Source organism: Haliotis rufescens, unplaced genomic scaffold (assembly GCF_023055435.1).
Source record: "Haliotis rufescens isolate VD_foot unplaced genomic scaffold, xgHalRufe1.0.p SCAF_10, whole genome shotgun sequence".
Taxonomy (NCBI): domain Eukaryota; kingdom Metazoa; phylum Mollusca; class Gastropoda; order Lepetellida; family Haliotidae; genus Haliotis; species Haliotis rufescens.
In genome coordinates, this window is record NW_025963780.1 from 24088864 (window position 1) to 24108056 (window position 19193).

Below are 19193 nucleotides of genomic sequence, written 5' to 3' on the forward strand. Positions count from 1 at the left end.
CTCACTCTTGCTCAATCCTGCTCTGATGCTCAATCCTGCTCTGTTGTTCAACCCTGCTCTCTGTTGTTCAATCCTGCTCTGATGCTCAACCCTGCTCCCTCTTGCTCAACCCTGCTCTCTGTTGCTCATCCCCGCTCCCTCTTGCTCAACCCTGCTCTCTGTTGTTCAACCCTGCTCTCTGTTGTTCATCCCTGCTCTCTGTTGCTAAATCCTGCTCTGATGCTCAAACCTGCTCCCTCTTGCTCAACCCTGTTCTGATGCTCAACCCTGCTCACTCTTGCTCAACCCTGCTCTCTGTTGCTCAACCGTGCTCACTCTTGCTCAACCCTGTTCTGTTGCTCAACCCTGCTCACTCTTGCTCAACCCTGCTCTCTGTTGTTCAACCCTGCTCACTCTTGCTCAACCCTGCTCTCTTGCTCAACCCTTCCAACTGTTTCTCAACCCTGCTCACTCTTGCTCAACCCTGCTCACTCTTGCTCAACCCTGCTCTTTGTTGCTCAACCCTGCTCACTCTAGGTCAACCCTGCTCTCTGTTTCTCAACCCTGCTCACTCTAGGTCAACCCTGCTCTCTGTTTCTCAACCCTGCTCACTCTTGCTCAACCCTGCTCTTTGTTGCTCAACCCTGCTCACTCTAGGTCAACCCTGCTCTGTTTCTCAACCCTGCTCACTCTTGCTCAACCCTGCTCTCTGTTGCTCAATCCTGCCCTGTTTCTCAACCCTGCTCTGTTTCTCAACCCTGCTCTGTTGCTCAACCCTGCTCTGTTGCTCAACCCTGCTCTGTTGTTCAACCCAGCTCACTCTTGCTCAACCCTGCCCTGTTGCTCAACCCAGCTCACTCTTGCTCAACCCTGCTCTGTTGCTCAACCCTGCTCACTCTTGCTCAACCCTGCCCTGTTGCTCAACCCTGCTCACTCTTGCTCAACCCTGCTCTCTGTTTCTTAACCCTGCTCTGTTTCTCAACCCTGCTCACTCTTGCTCAACCCTGCTCTGTTGTTCAACCCTGCTCACTCTTGCTCAACCCTGCCCTGTTGCTCAACCCAGCTCACTCTTGCTCAACCCTGCTCTGTTGCTCAACCCTGCTCACTCTTGCTCAACCCTGCCCTGTTGCTCAACCCTGCTCACTCTTGCTCAACCCTGCTCTCTGTTTCTTAACCCTGCTCTGTTTCTCAACCCTGCTCACTCTTGCTCAAATATGCTCTGTTGTTCAACCCTGCTCACTCTTGCTCAAATATGCTCACTCTTGCTCAACCCTGCTATATTCCTTCCCACTTCTGCCAACCACTCCCAAACCCCTTCCAATCCCTAAACACCTGTGAAGATGCAGGGTATAATAGGTCTTCAGCAACCCATGCTTTCCGTAAAAAGGCAACTATGCTTGTCGTAAGAGGCGACTAACAGGATTAAGTGGTCAGGCTCGCTGACTTGGTTGATGCGTCATCCTATCTCAATTGTGTGAATCGATGCTCATGATGTCAGCCACTGGATTGTCTGGTCCAGACTCGATTATTGACATGCCAGTGTCATATAGCTGGAATACATCTGAGAGTGGCGTTGAACAACAAACAAACAAACAAACAAACAAACAAATGTGATTTAAGATTTTAACATGAAGGAAATCATGTCATTGGACACACCTCAGCCACAACACACACATGGGCCAAGTGACACAGGAAGGAAAATCATTGATCTTGGAGCTATGTTTAGCCACACCACAAATATCATCACAATACAATAATATCCCTGACAACAGAAAAATTATCTTGGGAATGTTTCAATGACAAATAAAAATTCTGCTTCCTGTGATTGTCTCACTTACTCCTATTGTGACATCATATCCATGAACTGTTGAAACCACAAAAGGTTTTATAGATTGTTTAGGGAACAGGTGGCCCAGTCATCTGAAGCACCGTGATTCGCTGTACAGAGTCACGTCCTTGGGCACGCCAGAAACCTATGATTGTGGGTTTGAATCCTAGTTCGCCCCGATGTATGTTTCTAGGTTTATCAACTTAATACCTGTGCCCATGGGTTTCACCAAGGTGGTAAACGTCTGAGACCTGCATCACTTGGGGATTTCCAGCGAAAGGCTGACACACTGTGACATAGATCGAATACTGTTAAACCCTATCCTCACTCACTCACAGTAAGCAATCTTGTAGCTATGGCCCTCATCTGTAAATAAACTAATCCACTCACTCACTCACAGTAAGCAATCTTGTAGCTATGGCCCTGATCTGTAAATAATCTAATCCACTCACTCACACATAGTAAGCAATCTTGTAGCTATTGCCCTGATCTGTAAATAAACTAATCCACTCACTCACACATAGTAAGCAATCTTGTAGCTATGGCCCTGATCTGTAAATAATCTAATCTGGACCAGACAATCCGGTTTTGCCATCATGAGCATCGATCTTAGCAATTGTGATATGATGACATACATCAACCAAGTCGATCCCGTTAGTTTCCTCTTACAACAAGCACGAGTTGCTGAAGACCAAGAGTGTTCATGACTTCACAATAAGAGCTAATAGACTTGCAGACAATAACTAGTATTTAACCATTATGATGACTTGGCACTATTGTTGCTGCAGCTGATTCTGAGCCAGGAATTCACTGAAAAAACTGATACAACTATAGGTCATCACACAAGTTGCAGATAAATCATATATCAACTACCGTATTCGACGTAATAAGCACCCAGGCTGCTCTCAAAATTAGAAATTGGGGCTCTTCTCAGAATATAATTTTGGTGAGAAAAAAAAACAGAGTTGAAAGATTGTAAATTGAAATGATGCAAAAGTAGAATCTGAGCTTATACTATACTATATATATAATTTCTTGAATTTAATTGCCCATAATTAAGTGTGCATATAAGACAAGAGTGAGTATTATAAACAAATAAATATGTTGTGAACATTGATCAATCGGAAGGGGTGCTGATTCGGATTGTACACTAGCCAGTATATTAGCAAATATCGCCGTGGGTGCTTATTACGTTTAATACAGGAAACCATGCTTTAAAATCACTTAAATATGTTGTTTCTGGAAGTAGAACCAATAAGTCCTGTTGACTTATTCTACAGATGCTGATGTTTTCTCCTTTACGGACGATAATAGTTCCATAATAAACAGAACTGTGTGTTACTTAAACTTGTTATTCAACTTAATCACTCGCCAATTGAGTAAGTGAAGGTGTGCGTGATTGAATGATGTACAATGCAACCCGTCAGCACATATTCCACATGATGGTCAAGACTGTACATAATCGCCCATTGGCTGATGGGATGAATTATTGAGTTAGGTATTGTGCCAATTTTAGCAAAATTACCCTACTGACCACCCCCCATTTCATGCCCCCCCCCCCCCCCCCCCTCCCCCCCCCATCCTTCACCCCTCAAGATGGAGGTCATGACATAAGCAAGACTATTTGATTTGAACCAGAGCAATTACCAAAGAAACTCCCCTAGCTTAGAATCCATTAACATAATTAAGTCAACATGGAAATTTAGAAACATCCTTAATTCAACATGAAAAGTGCATTAGTAGTAAAATCACTCAACAGAAGGAGTACAGAGGGATGAAAGGGCAAGAGAATCTGTTCTCACATCAAACCATTCTTAATCTTTACTTTTGCAAATTATTTTTTTACAGCAAAGAAAACAGTAACAAGGGAAAAAGTGAGCAGTGCTCATTACTAACAGTGTCTCCCCTAAAAGTACAGGAACTGTACCCCCCACTGGAAAAGAATCCATGAAGTAGTTTTCAAGTTATAGGTCACGCAAATGTTGAGTGAGTGAGTGAGTTGGGTTTAACGCCGCTTTTAACACCATTCCAGTTATATCGCGGTGATGCAGGTCTCAGACGTTAACCACTTTGGTGAAACCCACGAGCACGGGTATGGTGCTGACAAACCTAGAAACATAATTGTGGCGAACCGGGATTGGAACCCACAATCATAGGTTTCTGGCGTGCGTAAGGGACGCAAGTCTGCACAGCGAATCGCGGAGCCTTAGACGACTGGGCCACATGTGCCCTCCACAAATCTTGAAGTACAAAAGAACATTCTAAGTTCGAAACATGTAAAAATTCATGTGACTTCAGAAAATCAACACACCAAATCAAACTTTGCACTGCACCTCTTCTTTTAGCATGGAAACTGCTCGTAACATTTGAAAAGAGCCCACATAGAAGTTTCCAAATTACAGGTCGCACAAATGTTTAAGTAAAAAACTTTCAAGTAAAAATATGAAAAAAGCTATATTTTTTCAGAAATCCAAATATTGAAATCAAACTTCGAACAACACTTTTCCTCATGGTATAGAATGTATTCACCAAGTTTGAAAATAATCTATGCAGCAGAATTCAAGTTATAGGTCATACTCAAAAATGTTCTTGGAAGAAAGGTCTGACGGAATTCATTGTATAACTACCCCTGCACTGTTAGGTCAGTGCCCCATTCCACAAAGCCATCTTAGCGCTAAGGTGATTGTAACTCCCATACTTTAACACTGGATAACGATAGTTGTAGCGCTAAGATCGCTTTGTGGAAAGGTGCCCTGGGGTGTAAAAAGGTTTAATATTCATTTTGAGTTTCTGAAAAAATAAAGACAATATGTTGGAAATATTTTATTTAGCCCATTGATTGATTTTTTTTAAATGTCTACTGTTATACAGAAAGACAATTGAGTTTAAGAGATAAAATTGTTGATGTTTTCTTAAGAAGCAAAAGTGTTCTACATTTGTTACAGTGTTGAGCAAACTGTGTCTAATGCAAATTTGAAGAGTATTTCAGTATTTCTACATGAAAGCTTCTTATGGAGGGAAAACTGATGTGATGATCAAAACCTTTATTAAAGCATGGGTATGGTGCAGACACACCAATAATAATTTTCAGGACAGATCTGGGATTTATATCCCTGATTAGCAGATCCTGGCCAGGCTAAGGGGCACAACCAAGTGGTGTTTAAAACGTATGTGAAAGCATAGGTTTGGTGCAGAGTACTGCAGACATAACAAAAATAATTTTCTGGACAGATTTTGGATTTTCACCTTGTCAGCAGATCCTGGCAAGGCTAAGGGACACAACTCTGCACAGCAAAGTGCTGTCCCTTCAACATCTGCTTACACATGTATCAAGGAGCAAAGATCTATGTAACTCAAGACTCAGTCCTCCAGACCAATTTATCTTCCCAACAATTAGGAATTTGTTGCAATGCATGTGGCACACGCTATCCCACAATTAAAACCCTCTATCTCCCGGCTGCTTCCTACACAGGCCATCACCTGCATCTTTATCAGCATCAGTGTGAGTAGTGCCATCAATTAATCATTCCACCTGAGTGTCAACAAGCTCATCAAAGTGCTCGCTTCTTGTGTCTCCCATCAAGAAATGTTTACTGTATTCTACCCAAAAGAGCATGCACATGGAATTTCTGGGAACAGATACACCCAGCCCATCCTGCTGTAGACCCACCCACCCACACCCTGATGCAGACCCACCCACCCACACCCTGGTGTAGAGCCACCCACCCACACCCTGATGCAGACCCACCCACCGACACCCTGGTGTAGAGCCACCCACCCACACCCTGATGCAGACCCACCCATCCACACCCTGGTGTAGAGCCACCTACCCACACCCTGATGCAGACCCACCCACCCACACCCTGACGCAGACCCACCCACCCACACCCTGATGTAGAGCCACCCACCCACACCCTGATGCAGACCCACCCACCCACACCCTGGTGTAGAGCCACCCACCAACACCCTGATGCAGACCCACCTAACCCACACCCTGGTGTAGAGCCACCCACCCACACCCTGATGCAGACCCACCCACCCACACCCTGATGTAGAGCCACCCACACCCTGGTGTAGAGCAACCCATCCACACCCTGATGCAGACCCACCCACCCAGACCCTGGTGTAGAGCCACCAACATGCCCTGTGGTAGACCCCCCACCCTACCCACCAACACCCTTATTAAGGCACCAAGTCCATATTATCTCCTACACCCACACCAGTCTCTAACAATTTTGCCTAAATCCATCAAATATTAATTTTATCATTTCTACAACACGCTCATTCCAAAGCCTTATAATTCATTTCTTGTAGCTCGCTCTGGGTCCTTGGCAAACACAGACACAGTATTCAAGAACGTGAGGCTGTGATTTCTATCCAGCCAAATATTCCTTGTCATGACTTCCTCATCATGCTTTTCCATAGGAGGTCATTTTCTCTCTGTGTACTTTAGAAATGGAATAATTGAGCAATCTTGTTGCTGAACACAACCATGAAATTGCTGAAGACTTCTATGAAGCCATCAAGCATTTCTCCTTGCGCGTTTATTATCTTCACTTCCCTTCTGTACAGAGCGGAGCCATAACATGTGCTGATTGAAGTTTGAGGTCAACTGTCACAAAATGGCTGTTATTACTCGGCCATTTTGGTTTTATATAAAAGTCAAACTTTACAAGTCTTTGTATTTTTTTAAAACGAAAAAGGATTGTATCTGAAAGCTCAAATTGTGTGAATAGAATCTCTGACTGAAATTCGACTACAACGATTCTTGGGAAGAATATGTCAATGTCTTTCATTCGTCTGTGAGTTGGGTTCACCGCCGCTTTGACAGACCTGGAAACAATCAAGGGGGACTGGGATTCGAACACATGTCATAGATTTCTTGTGTAGCCAAGGGACATAGCAGCGAATTATATGACTAGGCCACTTGTGCCCTCAATTCCATGTTGAGAGACCATGATAGTGATTTGTTGGTTGCACCGAGTACTGATTATAAATTGCCATATTTGGAAGGGAGCCCGCCCACCAATAGGAGTAACTCTTGACCGGCTGACCGAGTCACTGTAACCCTACAGCAAATGGTTGAGGTGAGGTGAGGGGAAAATGGGGTTAAACATGACGTTTACATTATTGTGCTTGTATAGCAATGTGCATGTGTATGTCTGCTTGTACTGGTACTGACTAATGCCGATATTATAGTGTTAGCACACTGGGGTTCCATGCCACAGTTTAACATGAATTCTGAATTCAGACACAGTATACTGACTCCGAGCCGACCAGTCCGTGTTTTAGCCCTTTAATGCCAAGTGTCATGCAGGGTAACAACAAGTACCATCTTTCAACGACATTTGGTATGACGCAGCTGGGGATTGAACCCCCGACCTTCTGCTCTCTGGGCAGACACTCTACCACCAGACCACGGAGGCGGTCACAGCTAGTTGAGATAATTTGGTGATAAAAATTGTGTGCTGATGCCAAATTGACTTTGAAACCAAACGTGTCAGTCAGTTCTTACAACAAGAAAGGGACAGTTAGGACGTATTCTTTGACATTATCAGCGGTATTCAATAGGAATACTCCAAGAGTTCCTGTATGTTTAACGTCGCGTCCTAGATTATTGCACTTAAATAGCGACTTGCATGTACGTGTATGTGTTTGTGTTTGTTTGGCTGCTTGTACTAGTCCGGACTGATGCCGATTTATAGTGCTAGCTCACTGAGATACCAGTTTTAACATGAATACCCCACTCAGACACAGTATACTGACTCCGAGCCGACCAGTCCTTGTTTTAGCCCCTTAATGCCGAGTGCCAGACAGGGTAACAACAAGTACCATCTTTTAACGTCTTTTGGTATGACGCGGCCGGGGATCGAACCCTGGACCTTCCACTCTCCTGGCGGACACTCTACCACTAGACCACGGAGGCGGTATGCGACCAATAGCTTGTCATATGAATAGTGTCTGCGTAAGAACACCTTTCCAAAAAACATTGTCATTCGAGTTGTGTAACAGATTGAAATAAAGAGTGAGTGGATGGGTGGAGTGAGTGAGTGAGTGAGTGAGTGAGTGAGTGAGTGAGTGAGTGAGTGAGTGAGATTTATGTTAAACCTAGAAACAGGATGACAGAATCTGATCAAACTAGTGTCAAACCGTGGACTGCCAACTATACACTCAATACTCTGCAATTTATTCATTATCAGTAAATTATTTGTCAAAATTTTAATTTATTTTGTTCCCCGACAACCTATATTGAACTTTGAGCCAAAAAGGTTTTTAAACCAACTAATGTAAAAAAGGTATGTAAAAAACAAATTGTTTCACTGATAATGGTTACCATTTATGAGATGTCTTGATGAGGTGTACAGATAATCAAATAATTTTTGTCTGACTGAAAAAAAAAAAACATTCGCAGGAGATCTCAATAAAAAAACCCATTGTTCTAATTATCAATTTAGTCTAAATATCAAGCCGAAAATATACACCTATTAATGAAAAAAATAATATTACTTGCGATCATTTAATTCGAAAGTACTGATCGCTTCTTAGCAGGACAACTATTTACATCTAATCATCTAAAACAATAAATAAATTCAATCAACATTTTTTTACTGAATTACCAGACTCAATGCAAATTCTCTTTCATCAGCCCATTAAATGATCAATAAATAGAAAGTCCTGTTTTTAATTTGCATTTCCTCAATTGATAAATTATGAGCAATCAAATATTTAGTATTAAATCACACAAAAGTAGTCCTTGGGGAACTATTATGTTGAATAATCAATGACAGTATCTAAGACAGATATTAGATTGAGGCCATGTGTTCACTGGCAACGGAAATGAAACTAGGTATTGATTCTGCTAATGAAGGACATAATAGTTTTCTATATTACATTTTTTACTCAATAATCGTCATGGAAACAACAAACAATTTTTTTAATCTATTTGGATCCTATATGTACCCCAGATTTGGTAGACGAATATTCATGTTTCAAAAAGCATAATGACCAAACAACCAAATAAATTTGGATCGAAATTTGAAATTTCCGCAATTGACAACTTTTCAAATAAAAAATGCAAAAAGAATAGTTATTGTGTGGAATTCATATATATATATATATACATATTAACTCTTAAAAAAAAGTAGGGGATCATGAAATATACACGTTCATACAAGGTATTTAACCAAAGATAAGTGTTAATTGATGACAAGAACGTGTATGTCGGTAAAAATTAACTCCAAATCACATCCTATAGTTTGCACGTATCTCATGTAGGGGATCATGAAATATACACGTTCATACAAGGTATTTAACCAAAGATAAGTGTTAATTGATGACAAAAACGTTTTTGTCGGTAAAACTTAACACCAAAACACATCCTATAGTTTGCACGTATCTCAAGCAGTAGAGCCACACACGGGTGTCATTCCTAAATTTGACACTTTCAAGGAAGGTCTATTAATCTCTGTGGACCATTATTTTTGTCAATCTTATAGATTCTGCTTATCATACAGTTGCGATTTAGTTGATTTCATTCATTGTTTGTGTATGAACTCTTTAGGCCAGGCGTTTTATATTTTTCGGATGCCATTTTGAGAAACTAAAAAAAAATCAATCAGATTTCCTTCTTTTTCCCCTGCCAATACCTGCGTAGTCAGTTATTTTATTAAATTCATATGTTTTTTATCAAAAGGTGATAATAACAAATAAAATAACTGACAACGCAGGAAATCTTATTTTTTTCCTTTTTTACATTTTCTAAAAAATTAGAGTTGGTGGGTCCGTAATCCGAAAAATATAAAACGCCTGGCCTTAGTAACACTAGTGAGTTGCAGCAAATAAATCGACAGTGAATTGCAGCACTTTCGACGACTGGGCCGCCCATATCCCCTGGGTAATACAATGGTAATACCATGGTAACCAATGACGACTTACGACTTATTACATATGTCCCTTGTGAAATAATTTTGAAAATTGCCTTGCCAAGCATTAGAAATTACATAAGCAAATAGGATTACGTGAGTTGGGTTTAATAGTATTCCAGTTATATCACAGCGTGTCCGCTTCATGTGGGAGGAAAGCCAGAAGTGATGCAGGTCTTAGACGTTTACCGGTTTGGTTTGTTTGCTTGATGTTTCATGTCGCACTCAGCTATATGACAGCGGTCTGTAAATAATCGAGTCTGGACCTGACAATCCAGTGAATGATAACATGAGCATCGATCCATGCAATTGAGATACAATGACATGTATCAACCAGGTCAGAGAGCCTGACCACCCGATCTGGTTAGTCTCCACTTACTGCAAGCATGGATTGCTGAAGACCTATTCTAACCCAGATCTTCACGGGTCTTGCACGTTGGTGAAACCCAAGAGCGTGGGTATGGTGCTGACAAACCTAGAAACATAATCGAGGAGAACTGTGATACTCAAATAGGATTCCTTGTGAAACGTGAACAGATCGGTCATATTCTTCAATCAATCAAATGGCGTCATTGATATGTGATTCCTTACTCGACTTAGACGTTATGATTCAGTTACATAACAGATGTAAAAACATGTACGACCAGCTCAGTTACATTCAGCAATATCTGTCGTCACTGATGCATGATGGGGCTTGCATTGTGTCGAGTGTAGTGCCATATGGGGATTATTATGATTGATAGGGTTCTAAAATGTTTTGCAATGTTCCTGGAATATCAAGGCGGAATTACAACTCACATTGAACCAATCTGCGGAATCGAATCCAGGCCCTCGGCATGATGATCAAATGCTTTAACCATGAGGCTACCCCTACACCCCTGACGCTACTGCTGCTGCTAACGTCAAATTTGAAGATGAAGATGATGATGATGATGATGAGAATAATTATTGAGATAAGTTGGAGATTATGATTATGATGAAGATGAAGATGAGGATAATGATGACGATGATCATGATGATGATGAAGATGAGGATAATGATGAAGATTATGATAATGAAGATGAGGATATTGATGAAGATGAGGATAATGAAGATGAGGATAATGATGAAGATGAGGATATTGATGAAGATGAGGATAATGAAGTTGAGGATAATGATGAAGATGAGGATAATGATGAAGATGAGGATATTGATGAAGATGAGGATAATGAAGATGAGGATAATGATGAAGATGAGGATAATGAAGATGAGGATATTGATGAAGATGAGGATAATGATGAAGATGAGGATAATGATGAAGATGAGGATTATGAAGATGAGGATAATGATGAGGATAATGATGAAGATGAGGATAATGATGAAGATGAGGATAATGATGAGGATAATGATGAAGATGAGGATAATGATGAGGATAATGATGAAGATGAAGATAATGATGAAGATGAGGATAATGATGAGGATAATGATGAGGATGAGGATAATGAAGATGAGGATATTGATGAAGATGAGGATAATGATGAAGATGAGGATAATGATGAGGATAATGATGAAGATGAGGATAATGATGAAGATGAGGATAATGATGAGGATAATGATGAAGATGAGGATAATGATGAGGATAATGATGAAGATGAGGATAATGATGAAGATGAGGATAATGATGAGGATAATGATGAGGATGAGGATAATGAAGATGAGGATATTGATGAAGATGAGGATAATGATGAAGATGAGGATAATAATGAAGATGAGGATAATGATGAGGATAATGATGAAGATGAAGATAATGATGAGGATAATGATGAGGATGAGGATAATGAAGATGAGGATATTGATGAAGATGAGGATAATGATGAGGATAATGATGAGGATGAGGATAATGAAGATGAGGATATTGATGAAGATGAGGATAATGATGAAGATGAGGATAATGATGAAGATGAAGATAATGATGAGGATAATGATGAAGATGAGGATAATGATGAAGATGAGGATAATGATGAAGATGAGAATACTGATGAAGATGAGGATAATGATGAAGATGAGGATACTGATGAAGATGAGAATACTGATGAAGATGAGGATAATGATGAAGATGAGGATACTGATGAAGATGAGGATAACAATGAAGATGAAGATATTGATGATGAAGATGAGGATAACGATGATGAAGATGAGGATAACGATGAATGTGGATTATGATGAAGGTGACTATAACAAGGATGTAGACTACGATGATCATGGTGGACACTGACGTTGATTCACATGGACATGAAGTTGCTCTTAGTGATATGGTGTCCATGCATTAATCCTCTATGCAATATTGACATTAACGACAGAGGCTGAGATTATTATTGAACCTCCAGGCGCTGACCACGTAATAACATACAAGAATCACCATGGGGCTTCCTGACCTGCACCATCAACATTTTTTCATCCAAATTTCTGTCTGACCTTTAACTGAGTCTGTTGGGAAATCATGCTTAAAGGAAACTTAGAAATTTGTATTTTTGCACAAAGGCATAACATTTCTTTAACTACAGACGTGACCTTTGATAGTGTTTGCAGATAAGCTGACAAAGAATGGAAAATGTAACCAGCCTCTTTAGGAAGATTTAAACTTGTCCCAAAGTTGGTTCACGCTGCTAGCTTACCGCTTTTAGCCAACGGCATCACCCAAAAAATGTGGTGTAAAACGGTATCACATCCGGTCCTGATGTGCATGCATGGCATCCTTAAATACGAACATAATTAATTATGACGGATGTCTCCACCAAGTTTGTTTTGTGAGAACAAACTGCTCTGCTGACGTTTTATTTTGATAGAGCGAGTTTACTTCACAAACAAACTTCAAGTAGTCCACTATTTGATCTGCATTCAATACTGAATACTCAATATACTGCCATGCTATTTATTGTCCAATACAACCAACAAGACATCGGCCTCCGCCTGTCTACTCGTTAAGTAGATGGGAACCCAGGCAATACAAACTTTCTAAAGGCTTGGAAGCTCCAGTACAGGGCTGTCTTTAACATAGTTATGGGTACCTTCTTACAGGGGTAAAAATTATCTTACTTTTTCCAAATTCACAATTGAAACAAAAAATAAATTTGGATAAAAAATACAACTCCAACTCATTCGACAACAATCCATTATTAGCTCACTTAGTTGAGTGAGTATATGCCGTGGAGCGCTGTCCGTCCGCCGATAACTTTTGTATTGATGACATTTCCTCTGATCAATGGAGCTGAAGCTTTGCATGGTTAATTCCAGCTATGGTGTCTCTGAAACTGCTCACAGGATTCTGATCTGATTTGAAACATGGCCGCCATGACGGCCATATTGAAAATGACATTATTGGCCATACCCCAGCCATTTCCGCTGTATCATCATGAAATTTGATAAGCAGCAAGGATGTGGTTTTCGGAATAGCATTGTTTTATCCTGTTTCGACCTGTTACCTCAGATATATCCCTGTTTTTCTTGTGTTACTCAATTTTCAACATCTCTTCTGAAACGACAAGGCCTTTGGATCTGAAATGATCCCAGGTATAGTGTAAAAGTGCTCACAGATTTAAGATCTGAATTTACACATTTAGAAACCCTTCAATGGCCATCAGCTGGCCATCTGCTTTCAAAATGTACTGAAATTTGCTATAAGTGAAGTCAGTAGGGGCACTTAACATGCATGTTCTGTCTTATGCAATGTTCTGACTTCTGACCTTGATTTAACCTTTGCAGCATAGTAGCTGGTGCCAACAAAGTGAAAATGCTGTCTTGGGCAATATAAATAAAAGTAGGTGCAAAATTATCAAATTATCTGCACACTGTGTCATTATGCAAAATTGTGAATTTACAAAAAATTACAAATAAAGTGAACAAAATAAGACTTTCCAGATGTTAAAAAGAAGAAACATGGTTTTTTTCCAATTTGACTAGTTTGTCAGTTAATACTCAGCTGGCCAAAGCCAAAACAGCCATTGCTTTGGTTGTCAAGGCAAAGACTAGGGAACGACGGCACTTCAAAGTGCGGTCTGTTTCTTGTGACAAACTACTTAAAAGCAACATGACCATGAGACCTGACCCTGGGTCAAACCTGACCATGAGACCTTACCCTGAGACCTGACCCTTGGTAAGACCTGACCCTGAGACCTGAACCTGGGTCAAACCTGACCCTGGGTAAGACCTGCCCTGAGACCTGACCCTGAGACAAGACCCTGAGACCTGACCCTGAGACCTGACCCTGAGACAAGACCCTGAGACCTGACCCTTGGTCAAACCTGACCATGATACCTGACCCTGAGACCTGACCCTGGGTAAGACCTGACCCTGAGTAAGACCTGACCCTGGGTCAAACCTGACCCTGAGACCTGAACCTGGGTAAGACCTGCCCTGAGACCTGACCCTAAGACCCGACCCTGAGACCTGACCCTGAGACCAGACCCTGAGACCTGACCCTGGGTCAAACCTGACCATGATACCTGACCCTGAAACCTGACCCTGGGTAAGACCTGACCCTGGGTAAGACCTGACCCTGGGTCAAACCTGACCCTGAGACCTGAACCTGTGTAAGACCTGCCCTGAGACCTGACCCTGAGACCTGACCCTAAGACCTGACCCTGAGACCTGACCCTGAGACAAGACCCTGAGACCTGACTCTGGGTCAAACCTGACCATGATACCTGACCCTGAGACCTGACCCAGGTGGGTCAGACCTGACCCTGAGACCTGACCCTGAGATCTGACCCTGAGACCTGACCCTGAGACAAGACCCTGAGACCTGACCCTGGGTCAAACCTGACCATGATACCTGACCCTCAGACCTGACCCAGGTGGGTCAGACCTGACCCTGATACCTGACCCAGGTGGGTCAGACCTGACCCTGAGACCTGATCCTGAGACAAGACCCTGAGACCTGACCCTGGGTCAAACCTGACCATGATACCTGACCCTAAGACCTGACCCTGAGACAATGATTCGTGACAAATATATTTTTTTCTTTCTCCAATATTTGGAGCAAATTTTTCTTTAACTCATTATACGTACCGTATTAGACATAATAAGCGACTAGGGCGCTCTCAAAATTAGAAATTGGGGGCTCTTATTAGAATATTATGTTGGTGAAAAACAACAGGGTTGAAAGATCGTAAATTTCGTGGTTTATGCTGACAGCCTGAAATGTTTATATATGACAGATATATTTTTCCAGAATCTAATTTCCCATAATTAAGGGTGCATATAACACACATATTATACCGAATAAATAAGTCTTGTGTACATTGATCAATCGGAAGGGGTGCTAATTGGGATTGTTCACTGGCCAATATATGAGCAAATATCGCCATGGGCGCTTATTAGAGCAGGGCGCTTATTACGTCGAATACAGTATTTGTGCCAAAATAAGGTTGAAGTGTCATCAAATTATTACTTCACAAGTCAGGTGAGCTTCAGAGCCTTGTGGCTCCATATTTCATTATTTCACTATGCAGTCATGTATGATCCAAATAAATTAAATGTTTATATTATAGAATCATGAAAAGTAATATTGAAATTGAGGCGTACCTCTGTAAACTTGAGTTTAAAACATTTAGAATTGTACTAGCACGATTTAGATGTTCCTCTCACAACCTGTATATAGAGACTGGTAGATATAATCACACTGATAGAAGAGACAGAATATGCATATTGTGCACAAATTCAATTGAAGTTGAGTTTCACTTTCTCCTGGTATGTCAAGCTTACAAACATTTACATGATAAATATTTGCCATTTTTCTACTGTGTACTACCGAATGTCCATAAGTTTGTAGATCTTTTAACTTCATCTAATGATACTATGTTATGTAACCTGTCAACATATGTTTATCACGTGATGTCACATAGAAACGGAATTGTTAGTTAACAACCACGTCACCTACATGTAAATACGCATTGTATTATAGGCCTGTGGCCTTTTAAGTACTGAATAAAACTGATTGAATGTGATTCATACAAAACTTGAGCTATAAAATTTAAGGCCTTTCTAACACCTCGAACTTGGTAGCCAAATTCAAAGCCTTTTCAAGGCAATTCATCAAAGATAAGGCTTGCATTGCTGAACTTCAAACCTAGTGTTGTTGGGTTCAATAACCCAAATGCCAACATCTTCCCACATCCAATCAAGACACCATTAATATTTGCTTCTTACGACAAGCAAAGTGAAAATGCTGTCTGGGGCAATATAAATAAATGTAGGTGCAAAATTATCAAATTATCTGCACACTGTGTCATTATGCAAAAATTGTGAATTTACAAATTATAACAAATAAAGCAAACAAAATAAGACTTTCCAGATGTTATGAATATAAGGCTTACATTCAAACCTAGTGTTGTTGGGTTCAATAACCCAAATGCCAAAATCTTCCCACATCCAATCAAGACACCATTAATATTTGCTTCTTACGACAAGCAATATACAGATCTTGCTGGAGACTTAATCTAACCAGGTCCCAGACTTTGAAATTCATGCTAGTCCACTACCCAAGACTACTAAAGTGTGCAGAAGAAAAACAAAAGTACAAATCCAAAGATTGTAGTTCTCACTGACTAGTAGCTGAACCAATTCTCAATCCTTCAATTTTGTTATAAATTGTGACTTAATAAAGGTGATAAAACTGTTCGATTGTTTAACGCAACACTCAGCAATATTCCAACTATACGTCAGTCTGTAAACAATCGAGACTAGATTAGACAATTCAGTGATTGGCATCATGAGCCACGATCCATACAAAAGGGATACAATGACATGCATCGACCAAGTCAGCGAGCCTGACCCCCCGATCTCGTTAGTCGCCTCTTACAACAAGCATTTTATGGCAAGAATGGGTTAATGAAGACCTATTCTAACCCGGATCTTCCTGGGTTACCTGTTGTAAACAAGGTAAACAGGTAGTCCTGCACCATGTCTGTGAAATATATACATTTTCTAAAACAAAACCAATCTAGATTTATATAAAAAAACATCCACCCAGCAGTCTGAAATCAGCATCAGGTAAATTAATTGTTGAACTAGATACAAACTTTTAGGACTAGTGAAATAAGGAACAAATGTTATATTTTGGGAAAACACAGATTCCAGTACATTTTTGGGTTGAGTCCCATATTGGATTCGAACCCACACTGCCAGAGTGAGGCAGCCAGGACACTTGTCAGAGGGGTACACAAAGTATGTGAGCTGGACTACCAATTGCCGGACTATCATTTTTGAGGAAGCCTTGGTGGCAGAGTGGGTTAGATCGGTGACTTTGTGTGCTGGCGATAAGGTGCCTCAATTTGGCAGTGTGGATTCGAATCCCGGATGGGACTCAACCCCCAAAAGTACTAGAATCTCTTTATTAAGAAAGTGTTATCCCAAATATTACATTTGTTACATTTGACCCCAATGGCATTGTGTGTTCATTGTAAAAAATTCCATACTAGCACTATGGATATCCTGAAATCCCCAAGTTGCTAAGGCTTAGGCTACATGGTTATTTTCAAATAAAATATGGACATATTGAGATGCTGCACTTACCTCAGACGAGTGATACAGCTTACATGATCACCATGGCAATGTCCTGCTGTGGCAGAGTCCACTTCCTGACTGTCGGCTGCCGCTCTCACAGTAAACAATAGTTGTCCTGTGAGCAGTGTCCGATTTCACAACTAATCATTACTGTAATCCAAGTGGCATTTCCTGTAGCGAGAAGATCAGCGTTGAGTTACATCTGACCATCTTAATCAGAAATAAGGATGCAGAAACCTCAGAGTGACAATTCAGTGGGGAGTGGCAAGCGAATGAGAAAGGTCAGCAGAATGCCGATGGTCACATTGGTTGGAGTGAGTGAGTGAGTGAGTGAGTGAGTGAGTGAGTGAGTGAGTGAGTGAGTGAGTATGGTTTTAGGCCGCTTTTAGCAATATTCCAGCAATATCACAGTGGGGGACACCAGAAATGGGCTTCACTCACACTGGTTGGAGGATTATGAAGTACTGACCAAATAAAACAGTGGTTACTAGCATGAGCAAACTGCTACATCAATATTATCAGAGGTGGTGATGTGATGATGATGATGATGATGATGATGTTGTTGTTGGTGATGATGATGATGATGATGGTGATGGTGGTGGTGATGGTGGTGGTGATGATGACGATGATGATGTTGTTGTTGGTGGTGGTGGTGATGGTGGTGGTGATGATGATGATGATGATGATGATGATGATGATGAGGGTGATGGTGGTGGTGAACTAAGCCTTTCAAGGATCACCTCATTTTTCTTACAAAGGACCATCAGAATAGTGCTAGCAGATTTTTGTCTCATATTGAACAGAGTGGAAAATTATGGTTTGAATACATAAAAGCAAATGTGTGGAATATAATTGATTGATCCTGGAATTCAACCATTAAACCAATGAATACTATTAGATTCAACCGATGCCACACCACTTCTGCTATTACAAAAGTGTTCACATTAATTGCTCACTAAGTCAAGGCAGAATGGCAATAAACCTGCTGTGTTATTATTTTAGAGGTTTCAAACTCCAATTTGAAACCTCTGGCTTAAGCATTTGGTTTCAAGTGTTTGAAAGCTTAAAAGTTTAAAAAACCCTCTTGGTTTCAAGTCTCAAATCTATATCTGAAACCCTTAAAATGAACACACAATATGTTTATCTCCTAATTTAAACTCCATCATCCAATCCTTGGTTGATATGCTAGTAGTACACGGACAAAGTAATTGTCTTAAACGACAAACAACAAGAAATCCAGCGCTAGTGCCATATGGGCTGGAAAAGGAAAACAAACGATTCCTCTTGGGGGCAAAGGTCATTTAATAATGCCAAATGTTTAATCGAAACATAAAACCTCCAAACCCCCCAAGAGGATTAACCTGGTGAAAGTTCTGTGGTTTGACTTAGTTCACTATCCCTGCACTGAGAGATTGAGCAAGTTTCTCATGCATTGCATCATACACTGTAACATAGCGCTCATATGCATTGGAGCGCCAATCACCACGTAGCTTTATCAGCAAGGGTGGAATGCCAATGTCAAATGCATAGGAACATCCGCCTCTGCGGAAAGAGTGACCGCTGTATGCACCAGAATCATAACCACATTTGTCCACATAATATTTCAATGTTTTAACAAAACTTTTGTAAGTTAAACTCTTGAGGACTCCACTTCTGTCCACATATGAAAACAAAGGTTCATTTGAAAGTTGAAGTTCTTCACTATATTGTGAAAGCAAATGTTCAAGTGCTTTAACAGGACAAAGCACAGAGTCGGGTACCCTAGCCAGCGGTAACTTTAACACTCGCTGACCAAACTGTATAGTTTTTGTGTGTCTGACAGTAATCATGGCACTATCTTTGTCAGGAGAAATCTTGGCATCGTGCAGACTCAAGTAGGTCTGCTTTCTTGAACCACTGCCTCTAGTTTCAGGGAGCATGGT

The 19193-nt window shown here is 40.8% G+C and overlaps 1 protein-coding gene across 4 annotated transcripts in view; it reads right to left on the reverse strand.

Annotated features, from left to right (window-relative positions):
* The window catches only part of LOC124130871 (RYamide receptor-like), a 258818-nt gene that overhangs the window by 144521 nt on the left and 95104 nt on the right, over positions 1-19193 (reverse strand). For 3 of the 4 annotated variants that reach the window (XM_048388449.1, XM_046493911.2, XM_046493910.2), the window contains one exon: positions 17281-17442. The exons of the other annotated variant lie outside the window; for it this stretch is intronic. The gene's annotated coding sequence lies outside the window, so the exon portion shown is untranslated. The remainder of the gene's footprint in view (positions 1-17280; positions 17443-19193) is intronic. 4 annotated transcript variants of the gene reach the window in all.